Source organism: Aotus nancymaae, unplaced genomic scaffold, assembly GCF_030222135.1.
Source record: "Aotus nancymaae isolate 86718 unplaced genomic scaffold, 86718_ANA_hifiasm-v0.15.2.pri h1tg000003l, whole genome shotgun sequence".
NCBI lineage: Eukaryota > Metazoa > Chordata > Mammalia > Primates > Aotidae > Aotus > Aotus nancymaae.
In genome coordinates this window covers 738,949-752,754 of record NW_026988414.1, presented here as the reverse complement: position 1 = coordinate 752,754, position 13,806 = coordinate 738,949, and the positions used below count along the sequence as shown (strand labels likewise).

The window sequence follows — 13,806 nt, the reverse complement described above, 5'->3', positions numbered from 1 at the left end:
ACGTGGCTCAGTCAGGTACTTGCTGGGAAAATTTTCTCTAGTTCTCAGTTTCCTCATTTCTTTCTTTCTTTTTTTTTTTTTTTGAGACGGAGTTTCGCTCTTGTTACCCAGGCTGGAGTGCAATGGTGCGATCTCGGCTCACCGCAACCTCCGCCTCCTGGGTTCAAGCAATTCTCCTGCCTCAGCCTCCCGAGTAGCTGGGATTACAGGCGCACACCACCATGCCCAGCTAATTTTTGTATTTTTTAGTAGAGACGGAGTTTCACCTTGTTGACCAGATGGTCTCGATCTCTTGACCTCGTGATCCACCCGCCTTGGCCTCCCAATAGGAGTGAGCCACCGTGCCCGGCCCAGTTTCCTCGTTTCTAAAGTGAGGTAACTACTAACCTCAAGTGATCCATCCACCTCAGCCTCCCAAACTGCTGGGATTATAGGCGTGAGCCACTGCACCCGGCCTTAAGACCAGCCCGACCAATATGGTGAAACTTTGCCTCTAATCAAAATGCAAAAATTAGCAGGGCGTGGTGGTGGGTGCCTGTAATTCCAGCTACTTGTGAGGCTGAGGCAAGAGAATCACTTGAACCCAGAAGGCAGAGGTTGCAATGAGCTGAGATTGCGCCACTGCACTCCAGCCTGGGCAACAGTGAGACCCTGTCTCAAAAAAAATAAATAAAAAATAAAGTGGGGTAATAATTGTACCTGCTTCAGAGGGTTGTCGTAAGGACTTAATGAACTGATGCATGTCACGCACTTGCACAGGACCAGGTTGTAAACTCAGAGCACATTGGCTGTGTAGTGAGTTACTATTCATGTTTCAGCATGTATGCCCCGTTCTGGTTCTAAAGAACATAGTGATCTTTGATCACCAACATATAAGTAAACAATTCAAGGTCACTTTCGGTTGGTCCTATGCTGTTGAACAGTCCTGGGTGTTTTTAATCTCCTTAGATATTTTAATGATATGGAATGCTCTTAATGACCTAATTTGAAGCTGGGCATTCATGCCTGTAATCCCTGTACTTTGGGAGACTGAAGTGGGAGGACTGCTTGAGCTTACGAGTTCAAGACCAGTCTAGGCAACATAGTGAGATCCCAATCTCTACAATTTATTTCATTTTATTATTTTATTTATTTATTTGAGATGGAGTTCGCTCTATTGCCCAGGCTGGAGTGCAGTAGTACAATCTCGGCTCACCACAACCTCCACCTCCCGGGTTCAAGCAATTCTCCTGCCTCAGCCTCCTTTTGTATTTTTAGTAGAAATGAACTGGGACTACAGGCTCATGCCACCATGCCTGGCTAATTTTTGTATTTTTAGTAGAGACAGGGTTCCACTATGTTGGCCAGTCTGGTCTCGAACTCCTGACCTTGTGATCCGCCTGCCGTGGCCTCCCAAAGTGCTAGGATTACAGGCCTGAGCCACCGTGTCTAGCTTACAAAAAAAAATAAAAAAAAATAGCCTGGTATTGCAGTGTGTGTCTGTAGTCCTTGCTACTCAGGAGGCTGAGATGGGAGGATCACTTGAGCCTGGGAGGTTGACACTGAAGGAGACCGTTGATTGTACCACTGCACTCCAGTCTGGGAGAGTAAGGCTCCGTCTCAAATAATAACAATAATAATAATAATAATAATATCTGATTTGGGAGTATTTTCAAAACAACTCTAAAGCAGAACGCTGTTCAAGTCACCTTATTTCTGCCTCATACGGTGCCTCTTTATATGCATAAGCCTCACTGTTTCCATGGGTCGCTTGGAGATACTATCATGAGGGTGACTGGCTGATGGACTTCACCTTGTGGTCTCATTATATACATCTGGTGGGATGTTACCCTTGTTCGACAAGCCCAAGGGACACTGCTTGCAGGGATTTTCACGAGACAGCATCATCAGCTTCAGCTTATTAAATATTAGCAAGTGGCATGAGAAGTAAGATCTACCATTATCCTTTCCCGTTTCTCTGATAACATGGAAATTTTGCCTAGTTTTCAGGCTTTTGCCATTCTTGCCACTGCCTAGCTTTATCACACTGGCAAGTACAGCATGAGAATTCGACTGAGAATTCGAATAAACCTGCCAAAAACCTTCTCTCAGAAAGTGAACTGGATCTCTCCTGGGCCTCTTACACCTCACAGATAACAAAGCTTGATCCAGAAAAACGTTTAGCTTTTTGTGGTGATGAATTTATTTCGAGGCTTCCATGTAACTTCTTCAACAACTTCACGATGATCTTTGCAGATAAGCTCATTCTCACAGATGCTCCTTCTTCTTCTACAGAGAATTATGTCCAGGACAGGGTGTTTTTGGTTTTTTTCCCCTCACAAATCATAAAGCTACAGAAATGAGAAGCCATGCACCGATTTCTGCTGGTCACAGTTCTCCTGAATCCTTCTCCTTTGTCCAAATGTCCTCAATTCCCCCACTTGGCTCTGAAGATGGGTTTGTAAGCCAAGAGACCTCGCTGTCAGCAATTAGCTTTTCTTTTTCTTCTTCTTTTAGACGGAGTCTCACTCTGTCGCCCAGGCTTGGCTCACTGCAGCCTCTGCCTCCCAGGTTCAAGCAACTCTCTTGCCTCAGCCTCCTAAAGAGCTGGGTCTACAGGCGTGCACCACCACACCCGGCTAATTTTTTTTTTTTTTTTTTTTTTAGTAGAGACAGGGGTGTCACCATGTTGGCCAGGCTGGTCTCGAACTCTTGACCTCGTGATCCGCCCGCCTCGGCCTCTCAAAGTGCTGGGATTACAGGCGTGAGCCACCGCGCCTAGCCTTTGGTAATTAGCTTTTTTATTTGTTTCTTCTGGTTCCTTTACTCATAAACCTCTACAAATGGATCTCTGCTCTGCTGCAGAAGCGCCACCTGCGGCGACAGACTCAATTTTGTGTACTGCCATGTGTCCATTTGCTTTCAGAGACGTCTCCAAGTCTAGGTTCCAAACTCAGCTGCAAACTAGGGACCTTACTGGGAGTCCTGTGCACAGACCACGGCATCTGGCTTCCTCTCAATCTCCCCCACTAAGGCTCCCGCCAGCATCTTGGACAGTCTTTCCCGGGGCAGCGGCCACCACCCCGCCTCGAATGGCCCTCCGCCCTGGAGCCGGACTGTAGCTGTCCAAGATCGCCTCGCACTGCCTGACACGTGGCACCATAACGCGTGCGGCGAGACCCTTCACTAGTCAACTGCTAGCGTCGCAGCACGGCTGACGTGCAGTTGCTCAAAACCCACGGTGTCTCGGCCAATCGGAGCTGGCCAATGGACGAGAGGCAGCTACTTCATCCAATCATATCTTCCCGACGGCCCTCAGCTCGCCCAATCGCGAAACGATGCAGCCAAAGTCGCTCCCGGAAGACGCACGAAAGGTGGGAATAGGAAAGGGGTGTGGCCACAGGCCCAGCCGTCCGCTCTGGGCCGCGGCGGTTCGGGGCGTGCGTGAGGTAGGGTGGGTGCTGAAGGCGGGAGGCGGCACCCACGCCAGGTGAGCAATCGTTCCTTTGCGTGGATCTTTTAAGATCGGTCGTCTACAAGAAAAGGTAAATGTTTGAGGTAATGGATATTTCAGTCACCCTGATTCGTTCGTTACACATAGTATGCATGTACCTCCCAAATAAGAAAAATATCAATTTTAAAAATACAAAATAAAAAAACACTGGTCCACACTGTGAGTTAGTGTGGTTAAAACTAAACACACTGCACTGATTCGCTTATCCAAGAGTTGCGGGTGATGCCTTCTGTTTATCTGTATTCTAAAAAAAGAAAAAAGTCATAACGATATTGAATTTTACTAACATGTGTTACACAGATTGAACCCCACGTGGTGTCAGTCTGTGTAATGCATATTGTAAAGTTTAACTTCACTCTGATTTTTTGGTTTTGTTTTGTTTTAAGACAGTCTCACTCTGTCCCTCAGGCTGGAGTGCAGTGGTGGGATCTCAGCTTGCTGCAATCTCCGCCTCCCGGGTTCAAGTGAATTCTCCTGCCTCAGCCTCCTGAGTAGCTTGGGATTACAGGCATGTGGCACCACATCCAGATAATTTTTGTATTTTTAGTAGAGATGGGATTTCTCCATGTTGTCCAGGCTGATCTCAAACTCCTGACCTCAGGTGATCTGCCCACCTTGGCTTCCCAAAGTGCTGGGATTACAGGTGTGAGCCACCATGTCTGGCCGATTGTTATTTTCATTTTTAGATTACAGATACTCGTAAATAGACTATTTACGAGTATTCTCATTCATATCCCAGTGGACCAGCTTGCACCCTCCCCAGGGTACCACCACCTCACTTAGGAAACTCTGCCCCACAACACTTCATTTTATTGTTTGTAGAGAGGCAGGAGCTGGGCAATGAATGTGTAGGTAGGCTCTGGAGACAGGCTGCCTGGGTTTGAGTCCTGTCCCTTCTACACACATGCTGAATGAGCTCAAGTCACATAACTTCTCTGCAATTTCCTCTCCTTTCCTTCCTCCCTTCCTCCCTTCCTCCTTTCCTCTTTCTTCTTTTTCCCCCTCCTCTTCCCTTGTCTCACTCTGTTGCCCAGGTGTGATCTTGGCTCACGGCATCCTCTGCCACCCAGGTTTGAGTGATTCTCTTACCCCAGGCTCCCTAGTAGCTGGGATTACAGGTGTGGGCCACCATGCCCAACTAATTTGTTGTATCTTTGGTAGAGACGGGGTTTCACCATCTTGGCTTGAACTCCTTACCTCGTAATCCACCCACCTCAGCCTCCCAAAGTGCTGGGATTACAGGCATGAGCCACCACATCTGTCCTCCTCATCTTTAAAATAAGGGGATTAACAGTAGCTGTCTGGCAGGGTTTTTGTGAGTATTGAATGAGTTACTATGAAGGTGCTTAGAAGAATGCCTAATCCATAATCTGCACTTAATAAATGATGCTGTTGAGGGAATGTAGTCTCAGAATAGGTAGGAGCTCCCCATGTTATCTTTCCTTATTTTGTTGTTTGCTACACGCTGTGGGGTCAGAAGGATCTTGTTCCACATTGGTTCTCCAGGCATGCACCTTTTACCTTATAAAATTTACCTAAACTTTCTGAGACTCAGTTTCCTCCTCTGTAAATGAGAACTGACGTTAAGGATGAAATTAGGCTGGATGTGGTGGCTCATGTCTGTAATCCCATCACTTTGGGAGACCAAGGGGTTACGGATCACCTGAGGTCAGGAGTTCTTGACCAGCCTGGCCAATATGGTGAAACTCCATCTCTATTAAAAATACAAAAATTAGGTGGGCATGGTGGCGGGGACTCCAGTAACCCCAGCTACTCGGGAGGCTGAGGTAGGAGAATCACTTGAACCCGGGAGATGGAGGTTGCAGTGAGCTTAAATCACACCACTGTACTCCAGCTTGGGCAACAGAGTGAGACTCTGTCTGAAAGAAAAAAAAAAAAAGGCTGGTGGTACCATGGCAGTCTGGAGGTAGACACCCACAGGGAAGGGTTCTTAAAGGAGGATGTCCAAGATGAGTCCTGAGGGTTGAGTAGGATTCACCTGTGCCAAGGAGGCTGTGTGGGAATGGGAAGAGATTCTTCCAGGCAGAAGAGGGTACCAAGGCCTGGAGCTGGGAGAAAGCCCAGTGTCCAGAAAGGGAGGAGGTGAGAGATGAAGTCTGGAGAGGCAAGTAGAGGCCAGATTGTATTCCAGAATGCCAAGGAGCTCTGCTGGAGGCATAAATGAAGACCTGGCAGAACTGGTAGCTGGTATTTCACTAGTTAATTTCTCCTCTGAAAAGGATGGGAGTGACCACAGGAGTATTGAGCTCATCCTCCCAGGGCTGGGATGGAGGCTGAGCACCTGGGAAAAGCTGCTACTCACAGCTCTTGGGGAACTTTTGCAGGTGGGGACCTGACCTGTGGGGACACAGCCCAAGGAAGCCCAATTATCTCATTATTCTTGGTGCATTTTAGCTTCCACACCTGGGCCCCGATGGCGTGCCATTCCCCCTCTGGTTATTGTCTGTGTCTGGCCCTTGTCTGGGAGGCTGGAGACCTGTGTCATAGCAGCACCCTGCCTTTGTGAGCACGGGCCTGCCAGTATTTTTTTTTCTGAGACAGAGTTTCACTCTTGTCGTCCAGGCTGGAGGGCAATGGTGCGATCTCTGCTCACTGCAACCTCCACCTCCCAGGTTCAAGCGATTCTTCGCCTTTGCCTCCCGGGTAGCTGGGATTGCAGGTGCACACCACTATACCTGGCTAATTTTTGTATTTTTAGTAGAAATGAGGTTTCACCATGTTGGCCAGGCTGGTCTTAAACTCCTGACCTCAGGTGATCCACCCGTCTTGGCCTCCCAAAGTGCTGGGATTACAGGCGTGAGCCACCATGCCCAGTCCTTTTTTAGTATTTTTAGCAGAGACAAGGTATCACCGTGTTGGCCAGGCTGGTCTCCCACATCCAACCTCAAGTGATCCGCCCACCTCAGCCTCCCAAACTGCTGGGATTACAGGCGTGAGCCACCTCACCTGGCCCAGTGATCTGCTTTTTGTCTCTGTGCATTTGCCTATTCTGGACATTTTGGGTGTTTTTGTTTTTTTAATCGAGACAGAGTCTCACTCTGTTGCCCAGGCTGAAGTATAGTGGCATGTTCTAGGCCCACTGTAACCTCTGCCTCCCGGGTTCTAGTGATTCTCCTGCCTCAGCCTCCTGAGTAGCTAGGATACAGGTGTGCGCCACGATGCCCAGCTAATTTTTGTATTTTTAGTAGAGACGAGGTTTTGCCATGTTGGCCTGGCTTGTCTTGAACTCCTGACCTCAAGGGATCTGCCCGCCTCGGCCTTCCAATGTGCTGGGATTACAGGCATGAGCCATTGTGCTTGGCCTTTTAAAAAATTTCTTTTTGCAACCTAACACAGGATGCACGTATAAAGGGAATCATACAATAAGTGGCCTCTTGTGTTTGGCTTCTTTCCCTTGGCATAACATCTTTGAGGGTCATCTATGTTTAACATGTATCAGTACTTCATTCCTTGCATCTATCCATTCATCAGCTGATGGAATTTAGGGTGGTTTCTGCCTTGGCTGTTGTGAATAATGCTGATACGAACATTTGTGTATATGTTTTTGTTTGAACATCTGTTTTCAATGTTTTGGGGTATGTATCCAGGAGTAGAATTTCTGGGTCATTTGAGAATTTTGCGTTTAACTCTGAGAAACCACTAAACTCTTTTCCGCAGCAGCTGCACTATTTTATATTTCCACCAACAATGTGTAAATGTTCCATGTCTCCGTATCTTTGTCAACACTTACTATTTTCCTTTTCAGGGGGGATTATCGCCATTCTAGTGGGTATGAAGTTGTATCTCATTGTGGTTTTGATTTGCATTTCCCTGATGGCTGGTGAGGTTGAGCATCTTTTCATGTGCTCATTGGCCATTTGTATATCTTCTTTGAAGAAATATCTGGCTGGACGCAGTGGCTTATGCCTATAATCCCAGCACTTTGGGAGGCTTCTTATGCCTATAATCCCAGCACTTTGGGAGGCTGAGGCAGGTGGATCACATGAGGTCGGGAGTTTGAGACCAGCCTGACCAAAATGGAGAAACCCCGTCTCTACAAAAAAATACAAAAAAATTAGCTGGGTATGATGGTGCTAGGGAGGCTGAGGTAGGAGAATTGCTTGAACCCAGGAGGCGGAGGTTGCGGTGAACCGAGATAGCGCCATTGAACTCCAGCCTGGGCAACAAGAGCAAAACTCCATCTAAAAAAAAAAAAAAAGGGGAAATATCTATTGATTCAAGTCCTTTGCCCATTTTTTTCCCCAACTGGGTTGTTTGCCTTTTTGTTGTTGAGTTGTAGGAATTACTTATGTATTCTAAGCCAGGTGTGCTGGTGCTTAGATGTAGGTGGTGCTCCAAGTGGTCTCAGCTACTAGGGAGGCTGATGTGGGAGGATTGCTTGAGCCCAGGACTTGGAGGCTGTAGTGAGCTATGATCATGCCACTGCACTCCAGCCTGGGTGATAGAGTGAGATTTTCTCTAAAACATAAATAAAAGTCTTAATAAAAGAATTCCTAGTCTGGGCACGGTGGCTCACGCCTGTAATCTCAGCACTTTGGGAGGCCAAGGTGGGTGGATCTCCTGAGGTCTGGATTTTGAGACCAGCCTGGGCCACATGGTGAAACCCTATCTCTACTAAAAATACAAAAAATTAGCTGGGCATGGTAATGCACGCCTGTAATTTCAGCTATTCAGGAGGGTGAGGCAGGAGAATCGCTTGAACCTGGGAGGTGGAGGTTGCAGTGAGCCAAGATTGTGCCATTGCACTCCAGCCTGGACAACAGAGCAAAAATTCCATCTCAAAAAAAAAAAAAGTGTTCTTTCCATATTCTCAGTACTAGAGCCTTCTCAGACATATGGTGTACAAATATTTTCTCCTATTCTATGGGTCATTGTCTCACATTTTTGACATCAAGTTAGATTTTGAGATCCGTTTCTGCAGGGCCTATGCTTCTGAGATACCAGCCTACACTGCAGAGGGCAAGACTCGGTTACTGCGTTCTGCTGCCAGTGACCCTTCTTCATCCTGCTGTCATCTGGCCGCCTCCACCTCACATGTCACATGTCACGCCACTAGTTCCTGTGTCTTCCTGGGGCTCCATGTTGAGGAAGATGCTGAAGCCATTGAGCAGGAAGAGGACTGTGGTTTGGGAATGCCACCATGGGCACAGAAAGGGAGCAGGTGGGATGACTTCCTGGCACTCGGCCATTCCTGTTCTTTATTTGGGAGGCTTCTTCAAGAGCTGCCTCTTTTTTCTTTTCTTTCGTTTTTTTTTTTCTTGCTCCTGTTGCCCAGGCTGGAGTGCAATGGTGTGATCTTGGCTCACTGAAACCTCCGCCTCCCAGGTTTCAGCGATTCTCCTGCCTCAGCCTCCCGAGTAGTTGGAATTACAGGCATGCGCCACCACACCCGGCTAGTTTTGTATTTTTAGGTTTCACCATGTGGGCCAGGCTGGTCTTGAACTCCTGACCTCAAGTGATCTGCCTGCCTTGGCCTCCTGGAGTTTCCAAGTTTTATTTATTTTTTGGAGACAAAGTCTCGCTCTGTCACCCAGGCTGGAGTGCAATGGTGCAATCTTAGCTCACTGCAACTTCTGCCTCCTGGGTTCAAGCGATTCTCTTGCCTCAGCTGCCCAAGTAAACTGGGATTACAGGTGTCTGCCACCACATTTGGCTAATTTTTGTATTTTTAGTAGAGATGGGGTTTCACCATGTTGGTCAGGCTGGTCTTGAACTCCTGACTTCAGGTGATCCACCTGCCTTGGCCTCCCAAAGTGCTGGGATTACAGGTGTGAGCCACCGAGCCTGACCAGAGTTTTCAAGTTTTAAATCTTGCTCTCATTTCTTCTTTTATTCCCCAGTGTCTCGTCTTTGTCTCCTCCTCTCCTCTTCCTCCAATGTCTGGTGGGAAATGGAGGGCAAAATTATAAGGATTGGGTGTGGTTTGAAGAGAAGGTGCTAGCGCTCCCAGGGAGCCCCTGTGTCGTTGAGCCCCTCAGAGGAGACTTGCTTTTAGCCTGTTTGTGTCTCTGCTGCTGAGGCTCAGATGTCCCTCCCTGCTGTGAGCTCCTGGGCCTATGCAGGGGCCCCTTGCTGGTTCAGACCCAGTGTTGCAGTGTTGCATTTTTAGCTCCAGGCACCCATTCCTTTCCACCCCTCCTCCCCCGCCCACTCCAGGCTGGAGTGCTGTGGCGCAGTCGGTTCACAGCAACCTTCGCCTCCCCCGCTCAAGCAAGTCTTCTGCCTCAGCGTCCCAAGTAGCTGGGATTATAGGCATGCACCACCATGGCCTGCTAATTTTTGCACTTTTAGTAAAGATGGGATTTCACTATATTGACCAGGCTGCTCTCAAACTCGTGACCTCAAGTGATCTGCCCACCTCAGCCTCCCAAAGTGCTGGAATGACAGGCGTGAGCCCATCAGGCCCCCCATTCCTATAGAAGTGTACCTTCCCTTAGGTGGGGCCACATTTCTAGTGGCCACTAGACAGCTTGTGGTCTCCTCCCAGTGCCCAGAGCCTCCCATCCCCAGGCCTTGTTCAGGCTGGTCCCTGCATCTGGAATGTTCCTCCACAGTCTCCTCTGATTAAACTCTGCTCTTCTTTCAAGGTCTGGCCTCAAAAGCACCTGTACCAAGAAGGCCCCCTCTGGCTCCCCAGCTGGAATCCATTTCCTCCTGGAATATTGTCCATTTTCCCCCTTGAGTTTAGATGACTGCACTTTCTGAACTGAACGTGGGAACTCTGAGTCTCGTTAGTACAACTGCACTGTGGAAAACAGGTGCAGAGCATTTGAAAGCAGCCAGTCCAGGAATCCTGGAACAGCTCATGACTGCACCAGCTGGAGGCCTCACATTCCTGGATCGGATCATATTGCAAGTTAGCTGTGGCCAAATCCCTGTTATCCTCCTACCCTTTCTCAGGAACAAGGAAGCACTAGACCACATAAGAGCCAGGTCCCAAGACATTCAGGCCCAGCTTAGGCTGTGTCTGGCAGGTAGTGAGAGCTCACGAAGTCGGTCTTTATTGTTGTAGGGTTTTTGTTTGTTAGTTTTGGTTTTGGTTTCTTCTTTGCTACAGGTCTTGCTCTGTCGCCCAGGTTAGAGTGCAGTGGCACAGTTATGGCTCCTTGCAGCTTCTGCCTCCTGGGCTCAGATGATCTTCCCACCTCAGCCCCTGAGTAGCTGGGACTATAGGCATGCACCACCAAGCCCAGCTAAGTTGTTTTTTTTTTTTTTTTTGAGACAGAGTCTTGCTCTGTTGCCCAGGCTGGAGTGCAATGGCTCAATCTCGCCTCACTGCAACCTCTGCCTCCCAGGTTCAAGCAATTCCCTTACCTCAGCCTCCCGAGTAGCTGGGACTACAGGCATATGCTGCCATGCCTGGCTACTTTTTGTATTTTCAGTGGACATGGGGGTTCACGATGTTAGCCAGGCTGGTCTCAAACTCCTGACCTCAAGTGATCCACCCGCCTCAGCCTCCCAAAGTGCTGGGATTACAGGCATGAGCCACCATGCTTGACTGTTTTCCTTTTAAATATTAGGAAACTTACTGGGCCGGGTGTGGTGTGGCTCACGCCTGTAATCCCAGCTACTCGGGAGGCCGAGGCAGGAGAATCGCTTGAACCCGGGAGGTGGAGGTTGCAGTGAGCTAAGATTGTGCCATTGCACTCCAGCCTGGGCAACGAGGGAAACTCCGTCTCAATAAATAAATTAATAAATAAAAATAAATACATGAAATAAAACACAACCTAACACTTGACAGGTTCATGCCCAGTCTCCCTGGCCTTGCTCCCCTGGGTCCACTCATTCCTTACCTCCTGTCCATCTTCCAGCTCTGGTTCCACTTCTGTTACAGCCAATGTGAAAATGTCTCCTTCAGGGTACCCCAAATGTCCTGGGAAATCCCTCCCAGGAGCAGCCCTCACTGGCAGCCTCAGAGCACAGATAGCAGCCCCACAGCCAGCCTGGCACATCAGCCTTGCTCTCCCCCTGAAAGGCTCAACTTCCCAGACTGGCACTGCTGGAAGTCCTGGCTCAGCCACCCATATCATTTGTGACCTTGCCTACGTAAGTCCCTTAACTTCTGAGCTACGTTTCCTTATCTGTAAAGTGGGAACAATAATAACTGTCTCAAAACTGTTAATTAAGTTATCTTAGCATGCCTGGCCCAGAAAAGATGCTCAGCAAATAGCTATCATCATTCTTATTGTCATCTAGAGAGAAGCACAGAGAGAAAAGGATTTCCTGAGCTTGGGATGTGGTTTGGATGTAGCCTAACCGTTGAGTTTGGTGGGGTAAGTGAAAGATCTGTGGCTTTTTTTTTTTTTTTGAGACAGAGTTTTACTGTATTACCCAAGCTAGAGTACAATGGCACAAACTCGGCTCACTGCAACCTCTGCTGCCTGGGTTCAAGCGATTCTCCTGCCTCACCCTCCCAAGTAGCTAGGATTACAGGTGTGTGCCACCATGCCTGGCTAATTTTGTATTTTTAGTAGAGATGGGGTTTCACCATGTTGGCCAGGGTGGTCTTGAACTCCTGACCTCAGGATCCACCCACCTTGGCCTCCAAAAGTTCTGGGATTATAGGCGCGAGCCACCATGCCCTGCCTTTTAATTTTTAATTTTAATTTTTTTTTAGGAGACAGGGTCTTCCTCTGTTGCCCAGGCTGGAGTGCAGTGATATGAACACGCCTCACTGTAACCTCTGCCTCCTGGGCTCAAGCAATCCTCCTGCCTCAGCCTCTGGAATAACTGGGACTACAGGTGTGTGCCAACATTCCTGGCTAATTTTAAAAATTTTTGTAGAGATAGGCATTTCACTATGTTGCCCAGGCTGGTCTCGAGTTCCTGGGTTCAAGCAGTCCTCCTGCCTTAGCCTCCTAAAGTCCTGTGATTACAGGTGTGAGCCACCACACCTGGCCTGTGCCTGTGGCTTCTTAACTCCCAGGGATGCAGCAGCTCCCACTGTCCCCAGAGGGTGTCACCCCACTTCCAGATCTGCCTGATGAGCAGAGCCTTTGACTTGCCTTTACCCCCTTACCTTAACACTTCCTCATCTGTCTTCCCAGAGCACTCAAGTCCTTTCAGACTTGTCATACTTTTATGTCCTCTCTTCTCAGATGATAAAACCGGGTAACTCTGATTCTTAGTGAGTCCGAGACCCTTCTGTTCTAGCCAATGAGGTTAAGGGCCAGACACCCATTTCTGCCATTCAACAAACCAACCAAATTCATTGAGCACTCACTGTTTGCCAGGCACCATGCTTGGTGCTAAGGATAGCACAGGTGTATTAGGGTTCTCTTAGAGGGACAGAACTAATAGGATATATATAATTATACATATGTATATAAATATATATAGGGCAGTTAAGTATTAACTTACACGATCACGAGGTCCCACAACAGGCTGTCTGCGAGCTGAGGAGCAAGGAGAGCCAGTCTCTCAGTTCTAAAATTGAAGAACTTTGAGTCCAGTGTTCGAGGACAGGAAGCATCCAGCAGGGGAGAAAGATGTAGGCTGGGAGGCTAGGCCTGATTCTCTCTTTCACATTGTCTGCCCGATTTATATTTGCTGGCAGCTGATTAGATTGTGCCCACCAGATTAAGGGTGGATCTGCTTTCCCCAGCCCACTGACTCAAATCTCTTTTGGCAACACCCACACAGATACACCCAGGATTAATACTTTGTATCCTTCAATCCAATCAAGTTGACACTCAGTATTAACCATCACCCCAGAGAACCAAAAGGACTAAGTCCTCCTCCTGGTGAGTCTTAGACCAATGTCTCCCTTGTGCCAGACTTAATCCCTGAGGGGATTTGCATCAAATAAGACAGACGAGGTTATCCCTCCTCTCATATACTGGCAAAGGCTGTGAGGAATGGTGGAGAAGGTGAAGAGCTCCATTGTCCCCATGCAGCCACCGACAGCTTGGGACATGCCCAGTGCTAAGTGACATGTGCTGTAAAGTGCAAAATACACATCAGATGCTGGGCGTGGTGGCTCACGCCTGTAATCCCAGCACTTTGGGAGGCCTAGGTGAGCAGATCACAAGGTCAGGAGTTTGAGACCAGCCTATGAGATCATGATATCAATATGGCCAATATGGTGAAACTGCTTCTGTACTAAAAATACAAAAAGTAGCTGGGTGTGGTGGCACACACCTGTTGTCCCGGCTACTCGGGAGGCTGAGGCAGAAGAATTGCTTGAACCAGGGAGGTGGAGGTTGTAATGAGCCAAGATTGTGCCACTGCACTCCAGCCTGGGTGACAGAGTGAGATTCTGTCTCAAAAACAAACGAAAAAAAACACTGGAC

General features: G+C 48.3%; 1 protein-coding gene across 8 annotated transcripts in view; it reads left to right on the top strand.

Annotated features, from left to right (window-relative positions):
• Positions 1 to 3,420: 3,420 nt before the first annotated feature.
• Positions 3,421 to 13,806, top strand: part of PRRC2B (proline rich coiled-coil 2B) — a 118,466-nt gene continuing 108,080 nt past the window's right edge. For all 8 annotated transcript variants that reach the window (XM_064376899.1, XM_064376891.1, XM_064376906.1 and 5 more), the window contains exon 1: positions 3,421 to 3,524. The gene's annotated coding sequence lies outside the window, so the exon portion shown is untranslated. The remainder of the gene's footprint in view (positions 3,525 to 13,806) is intronic.